The sequence below is a fragment of the Pristiophorus japonicus genome, chromosome 6, assembly GCF_044704955.1.
Source record: "Pristiophorus japonicus isolate sPriJap1 chromosome 6, sPriJap1.hap1, whole genome shotgun sequence".
In the NCBI taxonomy this organism is placed as follows: Eukaryota; Metazoa; Chordata; class Chondrichthyes; family Pristiophoridae; genus Pristiophorus; species Pristiophorus japonicus.
The window spans coordinates 237,640,738-237,660,393 of NC_091982.1; positions in this window are offsets into that span (position 1 = coordinate 237,640,738).

Here is a 19,656-nt window from a genome sequence, read left to right on the forward strand (position 1 = left end):
AAGGAGAGAGATGTATAATATAGCTCCACCTAGTGGACTACTAGTGTAATAACAACTACTGATGTAATAACAACTCCTGATATAATAACAATACACGGTCATGTGACACAGTTCTTGCTCAGGAGCCACCTTGCCTGTGCTTGTTTAGTGGTGTCTTGAAGGTATCACAGACTTGAACCCACAAACCTCTGACTCAGAAGCGAAAGTGCCATGACTGAGTAGTGAGGCAGGTATCTGTTTATAAATGAAGCAAATTGGGCACTATCTATGGACATTCGCTGGTATATTTTAAACACTGGTCAGTTGATACACGGAACAACCTGTTGGACTTGCTGAACACCATGCCGGAATTCCTGATGAACAAAACTTGGAATGGTTGCTCTTCACAGAGAGCGTGAATTTTAACCTGAGCAATAATGAACAAACATAAGCACAGCTCGGTCACAACTAACAGCATCTAAACAAATTGTAGGTGCTGCCACTCCACATTACATTCTGATTTTCCGCAAATCTAGTCCGACACATCAGTGAAGTGGAGAGGTGCCATCTTTTGGATAGGACTTCAATTAGATTTGCCAACCCTCCAGCATTGGCCTGGAGTCTTCAGGAATTAATCTCCAGGGGCTAGATTTTACACTTTTGTGCAGATCGCCCAAAAATGGGCGGTATTTCTGGCGTGGACGGTAAAAAGGCGCTTTCAGATCGCCGGCTTGTCGCCCATTCTCAAAGCCACTAGTCTCCATTTTTAAAAATTAGGCGTTACCGCGAGCAATATAAAATGGGCGGTAGCGTTAAATCTTTGACCTTCTGCCGTAAAGTGTTGCCATCCTTAGCAGTGGCATGGCAACGCTCGATTCCCACGATTCAGGAGGTCAGGAGTCATCATGACATGCGCAGAAGAGGAGACAGATAGAGAGGGAGCTGAGAGGGACTGAAGGCATGTGTGGGTGTGGTGTGGCTGCTTTGGGAGGAAGGAGGGAGAGTTTAGAGCTTTAGAGCAAATAGGGAAACAAAAATTAGCTGTTACCAGTCAGATATTTGCCTGAATTTGGCCTATAATGGAGGGAGAGGAGGAGGTGTCACAGCACACTGTGGAGACTGATGCTAGTGAGAGCAGTGAGCTGGGAGAGGAGCATACTGGAGGGCGCAAAAGAGCGAGGAGGTTCTTGGACGAGGCAAATGCCTCCCTACTGCAGGAGGTCGAGTTACACTGCAGTGATTTGACCCAGGGAGGGCGTGGGAAGCCCACCCCAAAGGCCCACCAGAAGATAAAGGCCGAGATAGCAGAGGTGGTCTCGTTGGTGACCAACAAGGTGCGTGAGGGCACCCAATGCCGCAAATGATGGAACAACCTTGTGGGATCCGCAAAAGTAAGTATTACATTGATTTACATGTACTAATTTGATTTGTACAAGTCATGAGTGACTATCAGCAGATGTGAGGTCTTGCACTTTTACCAGGAATGTTGTAGTCAAAGCCTGTGGTCACGGTGCACGTCTTTAGGTAAAGAATGATAATTATTATAATAATCATGATTACAACTGTTGGTTATATGTTGTATCAGTCTCTGTGACAGTATCTAGCAATGATATCATGCAATGATCTCATGCCATGTCGTCCTGTTACCTTTTACAGAAGAAGCTATTGACGATGAAGTCCGTGCAGAGGCGAACGGGTGGGGGGCCACCATTCATCAGCGATATCACTGACTTGGAGGAGTGGGTGCTCGCATTCGTGGGGAAGCACCCCCGGACAGCCACGCAAGCATCTGCAGACCCTGAAGTGATGCCACGTGAGTAAAGCTTACAACATTGCGTGATGTAAAGTCAATAGATGCCACACCAACTCATATCCGAACAACCATATATAATAGATGATTTCTAAAAGTGTCATCGAAATAATGCTGGCCTAATGAAAATCATTGCAATGCACAATGCATGAAATGTGATGTCTATCATGATCTTGATAGCGGTGGTGCTTTTGTCGTGCATATGCTGTATGTAGCGCTGGAATCACCTTGTCACCCTAGCACCCGCTTCTCCTCTAATAAACTCATTTGTGTTTTGCAGCTCAGCCAGTAGCACGGCCCCAGGCACAACCACCGAGGCCAGAAGTTGGGGATGCGGGGGCGGGCTCACCAGATGATCCTACATTTGGTGCTGAGGAGCTCCGATTCTCGCCCGTCAATCCGCTGGGTCTGTTCTCTATGGATGAGAGCGTGGACTTCGAGGAACCTGCATCGCCACGCTTCAGAAGCCTTTCCACACCAAGGCCATCTAGTGCTCCTCCGGTCATTCCCGCCTCTACTCTGGAGGTGCCAGCCCCAAGCACCTCTCCACAGGGCACCCCATTTGTCCCCAGGACGGCGCCAACCCCGCGGAGGTTTCATGGACACAGAAGGTCTGGTCCACGAGCGCGACATGAGAGCGGAGAGATGGTGCAGTTGTCCAGGACGACTGTAGACATTGGTGACCAGATCCTCGCTGCATTGGGGGGGTATATCCCGACAGCTGGCCACCATGACTGAGTACGTTCCCCGGATAGCGGAGGCCCTGGAGGCGATAGCCAGGAACACTGCTGGCACAGGCCTCCTATTGGTCCTGGAGAACGGCACTCCAGCCTTAGGTTCCACACCATCACTGCAAACGACAGATGAGAGGCAGGACCAAGATCCTGCTTCTGGATCAGAGAATGTTCCCCCCTCGGCACCATCCGCTCCCATACCCATCCAACCAACACATCTGCCTTCATCCCTCCCAATGAGACACCGCCTGAGGAGCTCCTCGGCCAGGCACCATGGAATGAGGAGAGGAAGGGGTAGAGGTGGGGAGAAGAAGGGGAGGGGGTAAGGAAAGTGAGGTGCATGTCCACAGGTGATGGCTGTGTTACATCTCCATCTGGGTGTATGCAATTTGTTGTAATGTATGGGGGCTGGGGACCGCGCTCCTGCTTTGCCTTTGTATTTTGTGTTGCTGGACATGTTGACCATTTGATTGATGTTAATGGTCGAAAAAGTGGGGTGTGGGCGGGGGGTGGGTGCTTTTGGCCGTGGTACTTCTGATTTCAGACCAATGTTGGTATAAATTTTTTTTTTAATTGAACATAACCTTGTTGCGCATTGTATCAGATAGCTGGACCGTTACACACTGGTGATTCCTTAACATGAAAGGATTAAATAAAACTTAACTTCAATCAACGTAAACTTTAACTGGCACCAAGGTGATGGCCACCATTGATGTCTGAGCTGCACACACACAGCAGTGTGTCAGCATTATCACTCACAGCAACGGTCTTTCAGGCAACTTGTTCAGATATCAGCTCCTGACGTAAGAGTCCTACAGCTATGTAGGCACCACGGGCCCTTTCCTGTGATCTGGAGGGGGGCGTGGGCATGGTTGCATAGTCAGCCTGATTGTCTGGCCCTAGGTCAGCATCCAGCCCCTCGTTCTCCTCTTGCTCTCTCTCCTGAGGTGGAGCATCAGTCCCTTCTGGCAATTCTTGTCCCCTCCTGATAGCCAGGTTGTGCAGCATGGAGCACACAACCACGAATTTAGCTACTTGCTCAGGGTTGTATTGTAGCTCCCCTCCTGAGTGGTCCAGGCATCTGAAGTGCTGCTTAAGCACAGGTATTGTTTTCTGGACCACTTTGAGTGTGTCTCTGTGGCTCTGGTTGTATCGCTTCTCGGCCTCGGTGTGGGTGTCATGCAGGGGTTCATCAGCCAGGTGGCTAAGCCATATCGGTTGTCACCAAGCATCCAGCATTGTCCTTGTGGCTGACTCTTAAACATGTCAGAGACAGCGCTCTCACGCAGGATGTGAGCCTTATCAAGCTGCCCGGACATTTGGCATTCACTGCCTGGTTGTGGTCGACAACTAGTTGGACCTTCAGGGAGTGAAATCCTTTTCTGTTAAGAAAAAGCTCTGGGTCCTGAGAAGGTGCCTGCATGGCGATATGAGTACACTGTATTGCCACCCGTACCTTGGGGAACTTAACAATGCGGTAAAATGCTCCAGCCCTGTCAGTCTGAGCCTCCGTGGTCATGGGGAAGCTGATAAAGTCCATCCTTCATGAGTACAGGGCCTCCGTGACCTGTCTAATGCAGTGATGGGTGGCATGGTGAGACAGAGGGAAAATCTCGACCGCGGAGACCCGAAAGGAACCGGACGCGTAGAACGACAGTGCCGCGGTGAACTTGACCTCGACCAACACTGATGTCCTGATGGCAGGCTCCATATGTGGCCTGATGAGCTCACATATTTCAGTGATCACCACCTTGTGGAAGCGCAGTCTCCGAAAGCAGGTGTGCTTGGACACGTCGAGGTAAGACCTCTTTTTCCTGTAAGTGCGGGGTGTATATGGTCTGGACCTCCTCCTCATTCTGGCACGTCTTAGATTGGGCACATAATGATGTACATCAGACATTGAGCCATCTGCACTCTGCAGCATCTGCGTATTAATCGATGCAGGCTGAGAAATGGCTGGCCCCATTGCAATGAAAGTATAATAGCGATTGATCAGAAGCAATAATTTCCTCACTAAAATACACTTACAGTAAACGCCAATCGTCCAGAGCCTGAAAATACATCTGTTGAGATGGTCACTTCACCTAAGAAAAACTCCAGAGTCAATGCAAACTCCCCTGAAGTTGAAGCAGCCTTTTGAATGAAGCGACCTGCGATTTAAAAAATGGCAGCCACACCACTGGCGTTCATTCAGAACAGTTCCACTTTTTCAGAGCGGTGTTTTATGGTGAGTGATATTGTGGGCGAGATGTGTGCAAGGTGGTGAAAGTGACGCTGGGCGACCTCCTGTGCGTTAGTTTCGGCAAATGTGATCTTTATGACAAAAAAAAGTGGGCGGTCGGTATTATTGAATCTCGGTGGTAATTACGTGCGGAAAGTAACGCTGGGCGATATTATGGCCGTTGATTTCACCCATTCTGATGATTCCGCCCAAAAAAAGTGGGCAGGCGGTATTATTTTTTCCTGGCGTTACGCACATGGGGAAGATAAATGTCCAAAAAATGGATGTCAGTTTCATTTTTGTGGCTAAATGGGCGATATCTGGGTGTTATACTTCATTTCAGTGGCAAAATGGACATTAAGTGGGCGTTATGCATGCAAAAAAAGTGTAAAATCTAGCCCCAGGACATTGCTGCGAGCAAAACCCCGGGAGACAAATCATAGGGGCATTAAAAAATTCATAGAATCATAGAATGATTACAGCACAGAAGGAGGCCATTCAGCCCGTCGAGCCCATGCTGGCTCTCTGCACTTCACGAGTTCCACTCCCCCCACCCTTTCCCTGTAGCCCTGCAAATTTTTTTCCTTCAAGTACTTATCCAACTCCCTTTTGAAAGTCACAATTGAGTCTGTCTCCATTGCCCTTTCAGCGGTGCATTCCAAATCCTAACCATTCGCTGCGTAAAAAAAATATTTCCTCATGTCGGCTTTGGTTCTTCTGCCCATCACCTTAAATCTGCAGCTTCTGATTCTCAACCCTACCGCCAATGGGAACAGTTATCTACTCTGTCCAGACCCCTCATGATTTTGAACACCTCTATCAAATGTCCTCTCAAACTTCTCTGCTCAAAGGAGAACAACCCCAGCTTCTCCAGTGTATCCACGTAACTGAATTCCCTCATCCCTGGAACCATTCTGGTAAAGGGGCATGGCATGGGGGCAGGGTGGTTGGAAGCAGGAGGTCATGTGATCAAACCTCCATGAATATGACCAAACACAATTGAAAACCCTAACGTGAATCCATAGATTGCCTGTTCAGAAGGATGTAAAAGAACTCTTCAAAGAAAATAAATGTATCGATTATTCAACGCTGTCAAAACTAACGGGTGTCTGGTCATTCATTCATTTTGCTCTTTGTGAGATGTGCAGCACACTTACCTACATAACAACAGTAACTGCACTGCAAAACGTAATCTATTAGTTATTAAGGCAATGTCCCGAATACATCATACGGCGCTACATAAATACAACCTCGTTCATGTGTTTCAAGTTTCTTCCCCAAAGTGCATGCGGAAGCAATGAAGACTGAGTGGGATAAAGTGAGGGTAGATGGAAAAGTGACTCCACATGAAAACTCTAAGGCAGCTATAAATAAAACTGATTGAGCTGACCCTTGCCACATAACCAATCATCTCCTGATCCATCCCAGGGCTTTGTAATTCATAATTATTGATGGCTCTGTCGACATTGTAACCAGAGTTTCCTGCTGGTGCGTAATTGTTTAAGGAAATCAAGATGAAAATATGAGTTGAGTATTGCTAAAATGGATTTACAAAGATGTCTATCAAGATGGATGATAGGAAATTCTTGTTTATCATTGAAAGCTGATGTACATTTATCTGCTGACATTTCTGTATTCATGGCTCCACAATGAGTACGCTCAAGTTTGGAGCAGGCGCAGACCTTGGCCTAATCTTGCAATGATGTGAGGTGATAATTAGGCAAGTGATTTGGCGTTTCAAAGCAGCCTGTGACAAATTATACAACTCTCTGCACTTGACTGAATGCACTGTATAAATGTTCTTTCTTCCTTTCCTTCTTTCTTTCTTTCTTTCTTTCCTTCCCTCGTCCCCCTCGTTCCCCTCTCTCCCTTGATCCCCCTCACTCATTCCATTATTCTCCCTTGTTCCCTCTCCCTCTCTCTCTCCCCTCGTTCCCTCTCTCCCTCCCTTCCTCTCTCCTTCTATCCCTCTCGCCCTCATTCCCTCTTTCCCTCTCTCCCTCCCTCCCTCGTTCCCTCTCTCCCTCATTCCGTCTCTTCTTCTCTCCTTCTATCCCTCTCGCCCTCATTCCCTCTTTCTCTCTCTCCCTCCCTCCCTCTCTCCCTTGTTCCCTCTCTCCCTCATTCCATCTCTCCCTCTCTCCTACTATCCCTCTCGCCCTCATTCCCTCTTTTCCTCTCTCCCTCCCTCCCTCTCTCCCTTGTTCCCTCTTTCCCTCATACCTTCTCTCCCTCTCTCCTTCTATACCTCTCACCCTCATTCCCTCTCCCTCTCTCCTTCTATCCCTCTTACTCTTGTTCCCTCTCTCCCTCCCTTCCTCTCTCCCTCTCTCCCTTGTTCCCTCTTTCCCTCATACCTTCTCTCCCTCTCTCCTTCTATACCTCTCACCCTCATTCCCTCTCCCTCTCTCCTTCTATCCCTCTTACTCTTGTTCCCTCTCTCCCTCCCTTCCTCTCTCCCTCTCTCCCTTGTTCCCTCTCTCTCTCTCTCTCTCATTCCCTCTCTCCCTCTCTCCTTCTATACCTCTCACCCTCATTCCCTCTCCCTCTCTCCTTTTATCCCTCTTACTCTCATTCCCTCTCTCCCTCCCCTCTCTCCCCCTCTTCCCCTCTCTCCCTCCCTTCCTCTCTCCCTCTCTCCCTCGTTCCCTCTCTCCCTTGTTCACGCTCTCCCTCGTGTCCACTCTTTCCATGTCAGTGAAAATTCTGTGAAGTATCCATGCATTAAACCATAAACGATCAATTTTTATATACCATATTTCACAGCTTGACTGCATTTGCTGTATAAACAATCTTTTGTTAATTTAAATCTAAATCTTTGTATTCCTTTACTGGCTGTTGCAGTTTAAAACAAAACAGGTGTTGAATTTGTAACCTAATTTGAAGTGACACACTAATAGATTAGAGGCATGCTGCTCGTGATTAAAGTTGTATCAACCACTATGGCGCTGAATATCCGTAGCGATTCTCCTGCTCGTCCAAAGTAACTTCAGCGGAAGAGCCAGGGAAATCGTGGAAAAACACTGTTTACGTTGTTTTTCTAAGGTTTCCACAGCACTTCCTTGGTAGACGAGCGGAAGGACTGCTGTAGAAATTCACCCCTCATGTCTCACACCATTAGTATTGTTATGTATGAATAAAGAGTCTGACCGGATACTGTGAGCTCAAAGTAAAGTGCGACCTTAGTCTTTATTGCAGGTCACCAGAGTGCCTTCCAGCCTGTGAGGCCTTCTTAAGTACCTGTGCTCCCAAAGGATCCCTTGGAACTCTAGGGGATGAGCCCCCTGGTGGTGACACAAGGTATATACAGGTTTACATATATAACAACACTCCCCAGCAAAGTCAACTGTTTAAGTATTTAGAAGGTGAGTCGATCTGGGGCCTTTCTTTCCCTGGTTGATCATCTCGGTGCAAATGCTGCTTTTGGTTAGTCGTTTGTTGGGCCCTCGCTGGGCTGTTGGGCTGTCTGGTGTGGTGAGCCCTGCTGGGCTGCTGCGGGTGATGGGTTCCGCTTCGCGGCCAACCACGGTGTCGGTTGCCACTGGTGTGTATGTTGTGGGGTCAAAGAAGGTAGGGTCCAAAGTGGATTGCTCAGGGGAGTCCGTGAATCTGAGTTTGATTTGGTCCAAGTGTTTCCGGTGAATGAGTCCATTTGAAAGTTTGACCCGAAACATCCTGCTCCCCTCTTTGGCCATGACAGTGCCGGGAAGCCACTTGGGACCGTGTCCATAGTTCAACACAAATACAGGATCATTGATTTCAATTTCGCATGACACATTTGCGCTATCATGATATGTTCTTTGTTGAAGCCGCCTGCTCTCTACCTGTTTATGTAGATCAGGGTGAACTAACAAGAGCCTTGTCTTAAGTGCCCTTTTCATGAGCAGTTCAGCAGGTGGAATCCCAGTGAGCGAGTGGGTATCGTGCGGTAGCTAAGCAGGACTTGGGATAGCTGAGTCTGCAGTGAGCCTTCAGTTACCCTCTTCAAACCCTGCTTGATTGTTTGAACTGCTCGTTCTGCCTCACCATTGGATGCTGGCTTAAACGGGGCAGATGTAACATGTTTGATCCCATTACGGGTCATGAAATCTTTGAACTCGGCACTGGTAAAACATGGCCCGTTGTCGCTCACAAGGACATCAGGCAGGCCGTGCGTGGCAAACATAGCCCGCAGGCTTTCAGTGATGGCAGCGGACGTGCTTGCCGATATTATTTCACATTCAATCCATTTGGAGTACGCATATACAACCACAAGGAACATTTTACCCAAAAACGGGCCTGCATATTCGACATGGACCCTGGACCTTGGTTTGGAGGGCCAAGACCATAAACTTAATGGCGTCTCCCTGGGTGCATTGCTTAACTGCGAGCATGTGTTACATTTGTGCACGCAAGACTCTAAGTCCGCATCGATACTGGGCCACCACACGTGGGATCTGGCTATCGCTTTCATCATTACTATGCTTGGGTGAGTACTGCGGAGGTCACTGATGAAAGTGTCCCTACCCTTCTTGGGGACCACCACCCGATGACCCCACAGAAGGCAATCTGCCTGTATAGACATTTCACCTTTGCGCCACTGTACAATTAAGTATTTTGAATTCCACAGGTATCACAGAAAGAAAAAGTGGCAGACAATTTCAGCTCCAAAGCCCAAGCCCCAATCTGGTTCCATCTAATGCAAAGGAAGTTTATGATTTATTTCCTGACTGGCCATCCACCCAATACCAAGGAATCCTTCTCTTCAAATGTTACACATCTGACTTCAAATACCTGGGGTGCAGTCCCTGCTAAACTCTGAATAATCAGAGAACTTGGCCAAATGGAACATACTCATTCTATACTGGCGGACAATACCAGAACATCAAAAATATGCAAACTTGTCAATCACTGCACCTATTCTAACTGTTCCTGTCTTACATCACATAACAATTAGTCCAGCTTCTAATCTGTTGGACTGTGACGGGTGATTGCTTACTCGTGAATGCTTCCACAACCATGACTAAATCTTCGGGCTGTGCCATTTCCACCCCCATGGTGGGCAATGGCTGCGTAATGAGAGCATCGGCACAGATTTTTGTGCCTGGCCTGTGGCGGATGGTGCAGTTGTATGCGGACAATGTGCGCGCCCAGCTCTGAATGCGGGCTGATGCATTCGTATTTATCCCCTTACTTTCGGAAAAAAGGGATATCAGTGGCTTATGGTCAGTTACCAATTCAAATTTTAGCCCAAACAGATATTGATATATTTTCTTTAACCCATAACCTCACGCTAACGCTTCTTTTTCAATCATGCTGTAGGCTCTCTCAGCCTTAGACAGACTTCTGGATGCATAAGCAACCGGTTGCAATTTCCCCAAATCATTCGCTTGCTGCTATACACACCCAACGCCATATGACGGCGCGACACATGCTAGCACCAAACGCTTACATGGATCATACAACACAAGCAATTTGTTTGAGCATAACAACCTTCTAGCTTTTACAAAGGTATTTTCATGGTTTTTGCCCCATACTCATTCGTCTCCTTTACGCAGTAAGGTGTGCAGTGGTTCTAACAGTGTGGTAAGAAGTAGTTCAGGAGTCCTAGAAATGACCGCAGCTCCGTCACATTCTGTGGCCTCGGTGCATTCTCGATTGCCTCCGTCTTCAAATCGGTGGGTCTGATGCCATCTGCCGCGATTCTTCTCGCCAGGAACTCCATTTCAGGTGCCAGGAAAACACACTTCGAGCATTTTAATCTGAGCCCCATGCGGTTGAGTCGACTAAGAACCTCCTCCAGGTTCTGCAGATGCTCGACTGTATCCCGACCTGTAACCAAGATGTCGTTCTGGAAGACCACCGTGTGCGGGACCGACTTCAGTAAGCTTTCTATGTTTCTCTGGAATATCGCCGTGGTTGATCGAATTCCAAACGGGCATCTGTTGTAGATGAAGAGACATTTTTGCATGTTGATGCAGGTGAGGGCCTTCGATGATTCCTCCAGCTTCTGCTTCATGTAGGCAGAGGTCAAGTCCAGCTTCGTGAACCTCTATCCTCCCGCCAGCGTAGCAAAAAGGTCATCAGCCTTTGGTAGTGGGTATTGATCCTACAAAGAGAAATGATTGATAGTTACTTTGTAATTACCACAGATTCTGACGGTGCCGTCTCCTTTGAGGACTGGAACAATCGGACTGGCCCACTCATTGATTTCGATCGGCGAAATGATGCCCACTCATTGCAGCCGGTCTAGCTCAATCTCTACCCTTTCTCTCATCATGTACGGTACTGCTCTCGCCTTGTGATGGATGGGTCACGCCCCCGGAATTAGTTGGATCTGCACTTTTGCTCCTTGGAACTTCCAGATGCCTGGTTCAAGCAGCGAAGGGAACTTAATTAAGACCTGGGCACACAAAGTGTCATCAGCGGACGAGAGCACTCGGACGTCGTCCCAGTTCCAGCGTATCTTTCCCAGCCAGCTCCTGCCGAGCAGCGTAGGACCATCGCCCGGTACCACCCAGTGTGGTAGCTTGTGCACCTCTCCATTGTAGGAGACCTATACAGTAGCACTGCCGATTACAGGAATCAGTTCCTTTGTGTGCGTTCTCAGTTTCATGCCAATGGCAGTCAAGACTGGCCTTGAGGCCTTGCTGCACCACAATTTATAAAAAGTCTTTTTGCTCATAATGGACTGGCTCGTGCCCGTGTCCAGCTCCATTGACACCGGGAGTCCATTTAGTTTAACCTTCAGCATTATCGGGGACACTTTGTGGTACATATGCACCCCATATAACTTTGCCTCCTCGACCTGAGGCTCTGGTTCGTCGTGATCCACCGTGGATCTGTCTTTCTCTGTAACTTGATGATTTGCAGGATTAACAGGGTTTGCAGCACGCCTACACATACGTTGGAGGTGTCCCATTGTTCCACAGCTCTTGCAAACGTACCCTTTGAAGCAGCATGAATGGAAATGATGATCACCTCCGCAGCCCCAACAAGATGTTAATGGCCTTGATGGTGGACTCTGAGACATCTGCGTATGTGCAGCTGCAGGCATGTGAGGCCTGCCCTGTACATTGCGATTTGAAAACAACATCACTTTGTTCACAGTACTTGTAGCAGCACTTGTGTGCTGAGAGATTTGCTTAGTATTGTCACTGGGCTATCGCTATGGCTTTACTCAAGGTTGGGGTCTCTACAGTCAAAAGTTTGCAAAGTATCACTTCATTGCCAATGCCAAGTACGAAAACGTCTCTGAGTATGTTCTCCAAATGTCCTTCAAATTCACAATGTCCTGCAAGGCATCTTAGCTCGGCGACATAACTCACCACTTCCTGGCCTTCAGACCTTTTGCAGGTGTAGAACCGGTACCTCACCATCAGAACGCTTTCCTTCGGGTTCAAATGCTCCCGGACCAGATTGCACAAATCATCGTACGATTTCTCTGTAGGTTTCGCTGGAGCAAGCACATTTTTCTTGAGGCCATACGTTGGTGCCTCCAGGCGGTGAGGAGAATCGCCCTTCGTTTGGCAGCGTTCACTTCTCCTTCCAGCTCGTTGGCCACAAAGTATTGGTCGAGTCGCTCCACGAAGGTTTCCCAATCATCTCCCTCCGAGAATTTCTCCAGGATGCCCACTGTTCTCTGCATCGTTGGGTTCGTCATCTGTGTCTCCTCACCAGTTGTTATGTATGAATAAAGATTCTGACTGGATACTGTGAGCTCAAAGTAAAGTGTGACCTTAGTCTTTTATTGCAGGTCTCCAGAGTGCCTCTCCAATGTGTGAGGCCTCCTTAAGTACCTGTGCTCCCAAAGGATTGTGGGATCCCTTGGGACTCCAGGGGATGAGCCCTCTGGTGGCTACACAAGGTATTTACAGGTTTACATATATAACAGGTATCACTATCAGGATAACGTACACTAGGTTCTAATGGAAGCCAACAACATTTTACCTGTTCTTAAAAGCAGACTTGCATTTATATGGTGCCTTTCACAACCTCAGCACCTCCCAAAGCAAATTACAGCCAATTAAATACTTTTGAAGAGTAGTTGCTGTTGTAATGTAGGAAAGGTGACAGCCAATTTACGCACAGCAAGCTCCCACAAACAGCAATGCGAGAAAAACCAGATAATCTGTTTTAGTGATGTTGGTTGAGGGATAAATATTGGCCAGGACACTGGGGATAATTCCCCTGCAGCAGTCTGAGAGGGTAGACCGGGGCCTTTTTATAATGTCTCGTCCGAAAGACGGGGACAGTGCAGCACTCCCCCAGTACCGCACTGAAGAATCAGCCTAAGTTCTTGTGCCCTTTTCTCTGGTTCGGGATGTAAACCCATGAGGTTCTGACTCAGAGGAGGGAGAACTATCAACTGAGCCACAGCTGATGCTGCTTAACAGCATACAGCACTCCTTATTGGCCGAAAGACTTCTTGGAGCACTGCATAACAGGAGGGAAATTGTGTGGGAGACAGCAAGCATGGAGAAATGGGAAGAAAATGGAGAGTTGAAGAGGAGAGTCTTGATGTTTTGTGAAAGCAGGAAAGGGAGAAGGAAGTCAGCAGAGAGGTCCAGAGGGCAGCTTCATAGTAGGAGCACATGCAGTATTGAGTTTCTACAAAGAGTTTTCATCCATTCCTAATTTGAAGCGGTAAAATTTAATTATCTTGACTGTTACTTATTGTGTGACCTGCCACAGCCGATAAACCAGACCTTGAATCACCGCTGTATAAAGAAAATATTGAGAGGGGCGAGGAATCCATTGTTGGCGCACTGATCAATGCGTTTGTATTCACTTCCTGGCTGCCCTATTTAAACACCGTTATTAACCTCTTCATTTTATATGGCTTAATAAGCGTGTTAAAACGATGGAGTCTGAAAGCTAATGCAGACACGTTACCAGCAATGTAGCCTCTAATTTTTTCCCGTTTAACTGCCCATTCAAATTTTGGTGCATTCGTAGTTTCTCCCATGTAAAAGCCGGTGAGTGGTCTGTGCGGGACCACCAGACCACTGCGCAGCCAGCGAGAACGTTAGTTATCAGTACACTAAGAGTAAACTTGAAACACCTTGGGGCTGAATTTGGTCAAGGCCTCCGCCCGCCCAAGTGCCGCCCAAAGTGCCGCCGATGGCCGCCGAGATACCGGGCGGTACTTTCGGCAGGGTTTTCATCGCCGAGGTCCTTCATCAAAGGTCGGTGGGCGGCAAATGGGTGACGTGCGCCGCCAATCCGGGCGGCAGCGGGTGGGAGGTCGCATTCTCGGCAGCAAAGACGCTTGCTGCCCAAGTGCCGTTGAGGATGGAGTCGAGCCCACGGAGGGTCAAAGAGATAAAAATAAAAGTGATCACCAACAAAAAGGAACATCTGAGGACCTTCAGGGGACTCCATCCAGGTAAGTACCTGTAAAGAAATAATTTAAACACATTCCACTAATCTTTTTTACAGCATCTTCACATTTACCATTGAGGACAGAGCTGCCTGCACGCAGCGGACCACCGACATCCTGTCGCCGACTGCCGCCGCCTCCCGCCCGCACCAATCCGGCATCTCGGCGGGCGGAGGTCTACTTGCGCGCATCGGCCGTCCGCTGTCGTCGGCGAGCACTTCCCGGCGGCTCTTCCCTCTTGCCCGCTCCAGGCCACGTCGAAAGTGGCACTGGGTGGATGTTGCAGAGAATTGTCGGGGGCAGTGGGCGGCAGTGGGCGGTAAGTTGATCAATTTTGGCCCCCTGATGTAGAATGTACAGCACAGAAAGAGGCCATTTGACTCAACTGGTCCATGCCGGTATTTATGCTCCACACGGGCCTCCTCCCGCCCCTCTTCATCTCACCCTGTCAGCATAACTTTCTATTCCTTGCTCCTTCATGTGTTTAACTAGCTTCCCCTTAACTGCATCTATGCTACCCTCCTCAACCACTCCCTGTGGTGGCGAGTTCCACATTCTCACCACTCTCTGGGTGAAATCATTTCTCCTGAATTCCCTGTAGGATTTATTTGTGATGCTCTTACAATGATGGCCGCTGATTCTGGTCTCCCTCACAAGTGGAAACATCTTCTCTGCATCTAACCTGCTGAACCCCTTCACAAAGACCTCTATCAGATCGCCCCTTAGTCTTCTCCTCAATATCCAACAAATTCTATTTTTCTTTTAAATAACATACGAAAGCTAATGCAGACACGTTCTATTATTTTAACATTATTCAACCAAAGAATTTGAGTGCAGCCATGAAGACATGCAACGTGAATCCCAAGTGATTTCCAAACCAGTACTGACATTTATTTTGCCCCTTTGATAGTGGTAAGAATAAGAATTTGCTTGTTGCCGTGGGAAACTGATTAAAATGGATGATGGCTCTTTACAGTTGTCACATTCCAACTTCAAAGACCACAGCATATGACTCAGAGAGGGGTCATTATCTGAGCTCAGTTGTAAACAAAATAAAGATTTGCATCTCCACATACCCTATGACAGCTCAGAAGATCTAAAAGCTGCCCCTGGATTCCTTTGAAGTGCAATGTCTTGCACTGAAGTGCTATTGAGGCAAACGTGACAAGCATTCTGCATGGAGTACGATCCCCACACCCAAGTATGAGATGAAGGATAGGTTCATCATCGCTTTTCAGGTGGTGTTGCTGAATACATATTACCACGAGTGACCTCAACCCCTCATCCAAAGGACAGCATCTCCGAAAACCACGTCAGCAATGCATTGACATGCCAACCTCGTTAAAGTCCTCAAGTACTGAAGCGGGGGCTGAAAACTTCAACTGTGTCAAGCTGACACAGTGATGGCTGACATTTGGGTAATCTACATCCAGACATTTAAAATTGCAAGCGGAACTCAGAAAGAATTACATGCAAAGAGTAAGACATTTAACGGCCAAAATTGCCCCTTTCTATAAGGCGTAAGGCCGCCTGAAAGCGGCAGCCATCCAGTCGGTGCGGAGGGGCCGCCATTTTGGATAATCCCTCCCTCAGTTTTGGAGTGGTGCAGGGGACCGCCCCACCTGTTTTCCCGCCGGTCGGTGCCACTGATGGAAGAGTTCATAGAGTGCATGCGGGATGGTTTCTTAGAAAAATACATTGTGGAATCAACCAGGAAGCTGACTATTTTAGATCTGGTAATGTGTAATGCGAATGGATTAATGAATGATCTCATAGTAAAGGATCCTCTTGGGAAGAGTGACCATCGCATGTTAGAATTTCAAATTCAGTTTGAGGGTGAGAAAGCTAAGTCTCAAACTAGTGTCCTGAACTTAAATAAAGGTAATTACAAAGGTGTGAAGGCAGAGTTGGCTAAAGTGGACTGGGAAAATAGATTGAAGGGTAAGACGGTAGTTGAGCAGTGGCAAACATTTAAGGAGATATTTCTTAACTCTCAGCAAAAATATATTCCAGTGAGAAAGAAAGCCTCTAAGAGAAGGATGAACCATCCGTGGCTAACTAAGGAAGTAAAGGAAGGTATCAAATTGAAAACAAAAGCATACAATGTTGCAAAAAATAGTGGAAGGCCAGAGGGTTGGAAATTTCTAAAAATCAGCAAAGGATGACGAAAAAAGATAATGAAGAGAGAGAGAAGACAGTTTATGAGAGTAAATAAGCAAGACATATCAAAACAGACAGTAAGAGCTTCTACAGGTATATAAAAAGGAAGAGAGTAGCGAATGTAAACGTTGGTCCCTTAGAGGATGAGACTGGGGAATTAATAATGGGAAACAGGGAATTGGCAAAGACACTGAACAAATATTTTGTATTGGTCTTCACAGTAGAAGACATTAAAAACATTCCAATATTTGATAATCAAGGGGCTATTGGGAGGGAGGAGCTAAAAACAATGACTTTCACTAGAGAAAAAATACTCGGCAAACTAATGGAACCAAAGGCGGACAGGTCCCCAGGATTTGATGGCCTCCATCCTAGGGTCTTAAAAGAAATGACTGCAGAGATAGTGGATGCATTGGTTGTAATCTACCAAAACTCGCTAGATTCTGGCGAGGTCCCAGCAGATTGAAAAACTGCAAATGTAACGTCCCTATGTAAGAAAGGAGGGAGACAAAAAGCAGGAAATTATAGACCAGTTAGCTGAACATTTGTCATTGGGAAAATGCTGGAGTCCATTATTAAGGAAGTGGTAGCAGGACATTTAGAAAATCATAATACAGTCAAGCAGAGTCAGCGTGGTTTTATGAAAGGGAAATCATGTTTGACAAATTTGCTGGTGTTCTTTGAGGATGTAACAAGCAGGATGGATAAAGGGGAACCAGTAGATGTTATGTATTTGGATTTCCAGAAGGAATTTGATAAGGTGCTATATCAAAGGTTACTGCAAAAGATAACAGTGTTTGGGATAATATATTAGCATGGATAGAGGATTGGCTAATTAATAGAAAACAGAAAGTTGGGATAAATGGGTCATTTTCAGGTTGGCAAACTGTAACTAGTGGGATGCCACAGGGATCAGTGCTAGGGCCTCAACTATTTACAATCTATATTAATGCCTTGGATGAAGGGACCGAGTGTAATGTAGCCAAATTTGCTGATGATACAAAGATAGGTGGGAAAGCAAATGGTGTGGAGGACGCAAAGAATCTGCAAAGGGATATAGACAGGATAAGTGAGTGGGAAAGATCTGGCAGATGGAGTACAATGTGGGAAAATGTGAGGTTATCCACTTTGGTAGGAAAAATAAAAAAGCAAATTATAATTTAAATGGGAAGAGATTACAAAATGCTGTATTACAGAGGGATCTGTACATGAAACACAAAAAGTTAGCATGCAGGTAGCAAGTAATCAGGACGGCAAATGGAATGTTGGCCTTTATTGCAAGGGGGATGGAGTATAAAATTGGAGAATTCCTGCTACAACTGTGCAGGATATTGTTGAGGTCACACCCTTCTGTGACTAGTGGTTTGAGTGTCGGTGGGACATTTCTTGGTTTCACACCTTCCGAGGTCACGGGTCCCAGTGGTGGGGTGCAGCGAGGCACATCCAGAGCCGCACAGTCCCAGGCTGCAGGTCCCATTGGTGGGGTGCAAGCCACACCTATGGGGAGGAGGGGAAGGAGAACTTGACTGCGCTCTCCTGAGGTGCAGGATCTAACAGATGTGGTACAGATGATGTCATTGAGTGCAGAGAGCATTGACCTTACCCGATCACTTCTGGACATCATCAGTGGGGTGAGTGATGAGGTAGCACGACTGTCGGGAGAAGTAACAGCAATCACATGAGAAATGGGAACGATATCCGGGACCATCAGTGAGGAAATAGTGGTCATGAGGGAGGGAATATCAGAGGTAGTGAAACCCACGTCATTGACCATGAGGGAGGGAACGTTGCAGGTCGTTGAGGCACTGCCAGGGCCAATGAGGAACGGCATGTTGGAGTTAGCTGCTGCAGTAACGGAACACGCCCAGACCCCGTACCCATTGACAGAATCAACTGCCACTGCCACTCCAATCCCCAGACCAGCTTCTGAAGGGCACAAACCCAGGCCTTCCAACTTGCTGCCTGATGCCTATGCCACCCCCCCTACCCTCAAGAGGTGTGCAGTACCCTAGATGTTAGAAAGAATAAGCTTGATACCAAGCCCAGAAACACTGCGCCAGCGTCTGCGGGCAGGGCTGGTGGAGTAGCCAAGACCAAGCGCAGCGGGCGGTTTTAGAATAAGGTGCAGAGGTGGGTGCAGTCTTTCTTTGCTGCTGCTGCTGTTGTTGTTGTTATTATTATTGTTGTTGCTGTTGTAACTGTTCTCAAATTAAAAGTTTTTTTGTAAGTTATGTAAATTTACAAGTTTATAAGTGATCTTAATTAATGGAGTAGAAGCCTTTTCTGTTCCTGTACATCAGCCTCTGAATGTGCGTAGACGCAAGCTTCGTCTGCATAATGTAGCTCGATGACAGAGAATGGGACGGTCTTGGATCTGGCCTGGAGGCGGGACGAAGGTTGAACAGGTTACCACTGGTTCTATAGTTTAGTTCCACTCCAGCGGGGAGCTTATTGAGTGTGAGGTGGAGCATTACAGCGATGAAGATCGAGAAAAGGGTTGGGGCGATGACGCAGCCCTGCTTGACCCCGGCCCGGCCGTGGATTGGGTCTGTGGTGGATTCGTTGGTCAGGATCACAGCTTGCATGTCATCGTGGAGCAGGCAGAGGATCACTCAGGTGGAGGTACGAACGCCTATCTCGACATACCCAAGGTGGGTAAGGCCTCCTGCCCAGCACCCTACAAGTCAAATCAATTGTCTCCTACGTAGCACCATGATGCAGAAGGCTCGCACAAGGTATGGCATTGTCAGTATTGCCCCCTGACTTAAATTTAACCTTTGAAAGAAGCTTAAAATGGCAGGAAAGCAGGCAGGCAGGTCAGGTTTGCAGTTCTCTCTCCCCAAGGTCTGTATGGGTGGACCACACCCAAAGGAGTTGCGACTTATCCTCTCTCTGCCCTCCCCCCTTAATTAATTGGAGTCTTGTGACTTCTCCCCTTCTCTCACTCCCTCCCCCCGCCCCATTCATTGCAGTCTTCAGTGCAGAATGCACCTTGCTCCCCGAGCTCCATGCCTTCCGATCAGCACCTCGCTCTCTTTCTCTCTTCCTCCCTCCCCCCGCCCCCCCCCACCCGCCGTGGCTTGTTTTGTAGCCGAACCCCGAGCTGCTGTGTCGGGGCGCAGGGCCGATTCTGCCGGGCAAAGCTACAACCATCCAGCCCTGCTTCAAGACTTTCGGTGGTGGCATGTGAGTGAGTAAAAAAATGAGTAAACTTCTGAAATCCAACAAATTTACACTTCTACGTTGCCAGGTAAAAAAAGTTGAACTTTATCATTGCTTTTGACAGTGTTCTTGACTCCCTCCAAAATCTTCGATTTAAAAAAACAATGGCGTCTTTCAGCGCCGATTTGTGAATGTGCGCTGGTTTTCTTAAATGCCCAGAAGGTTTTCC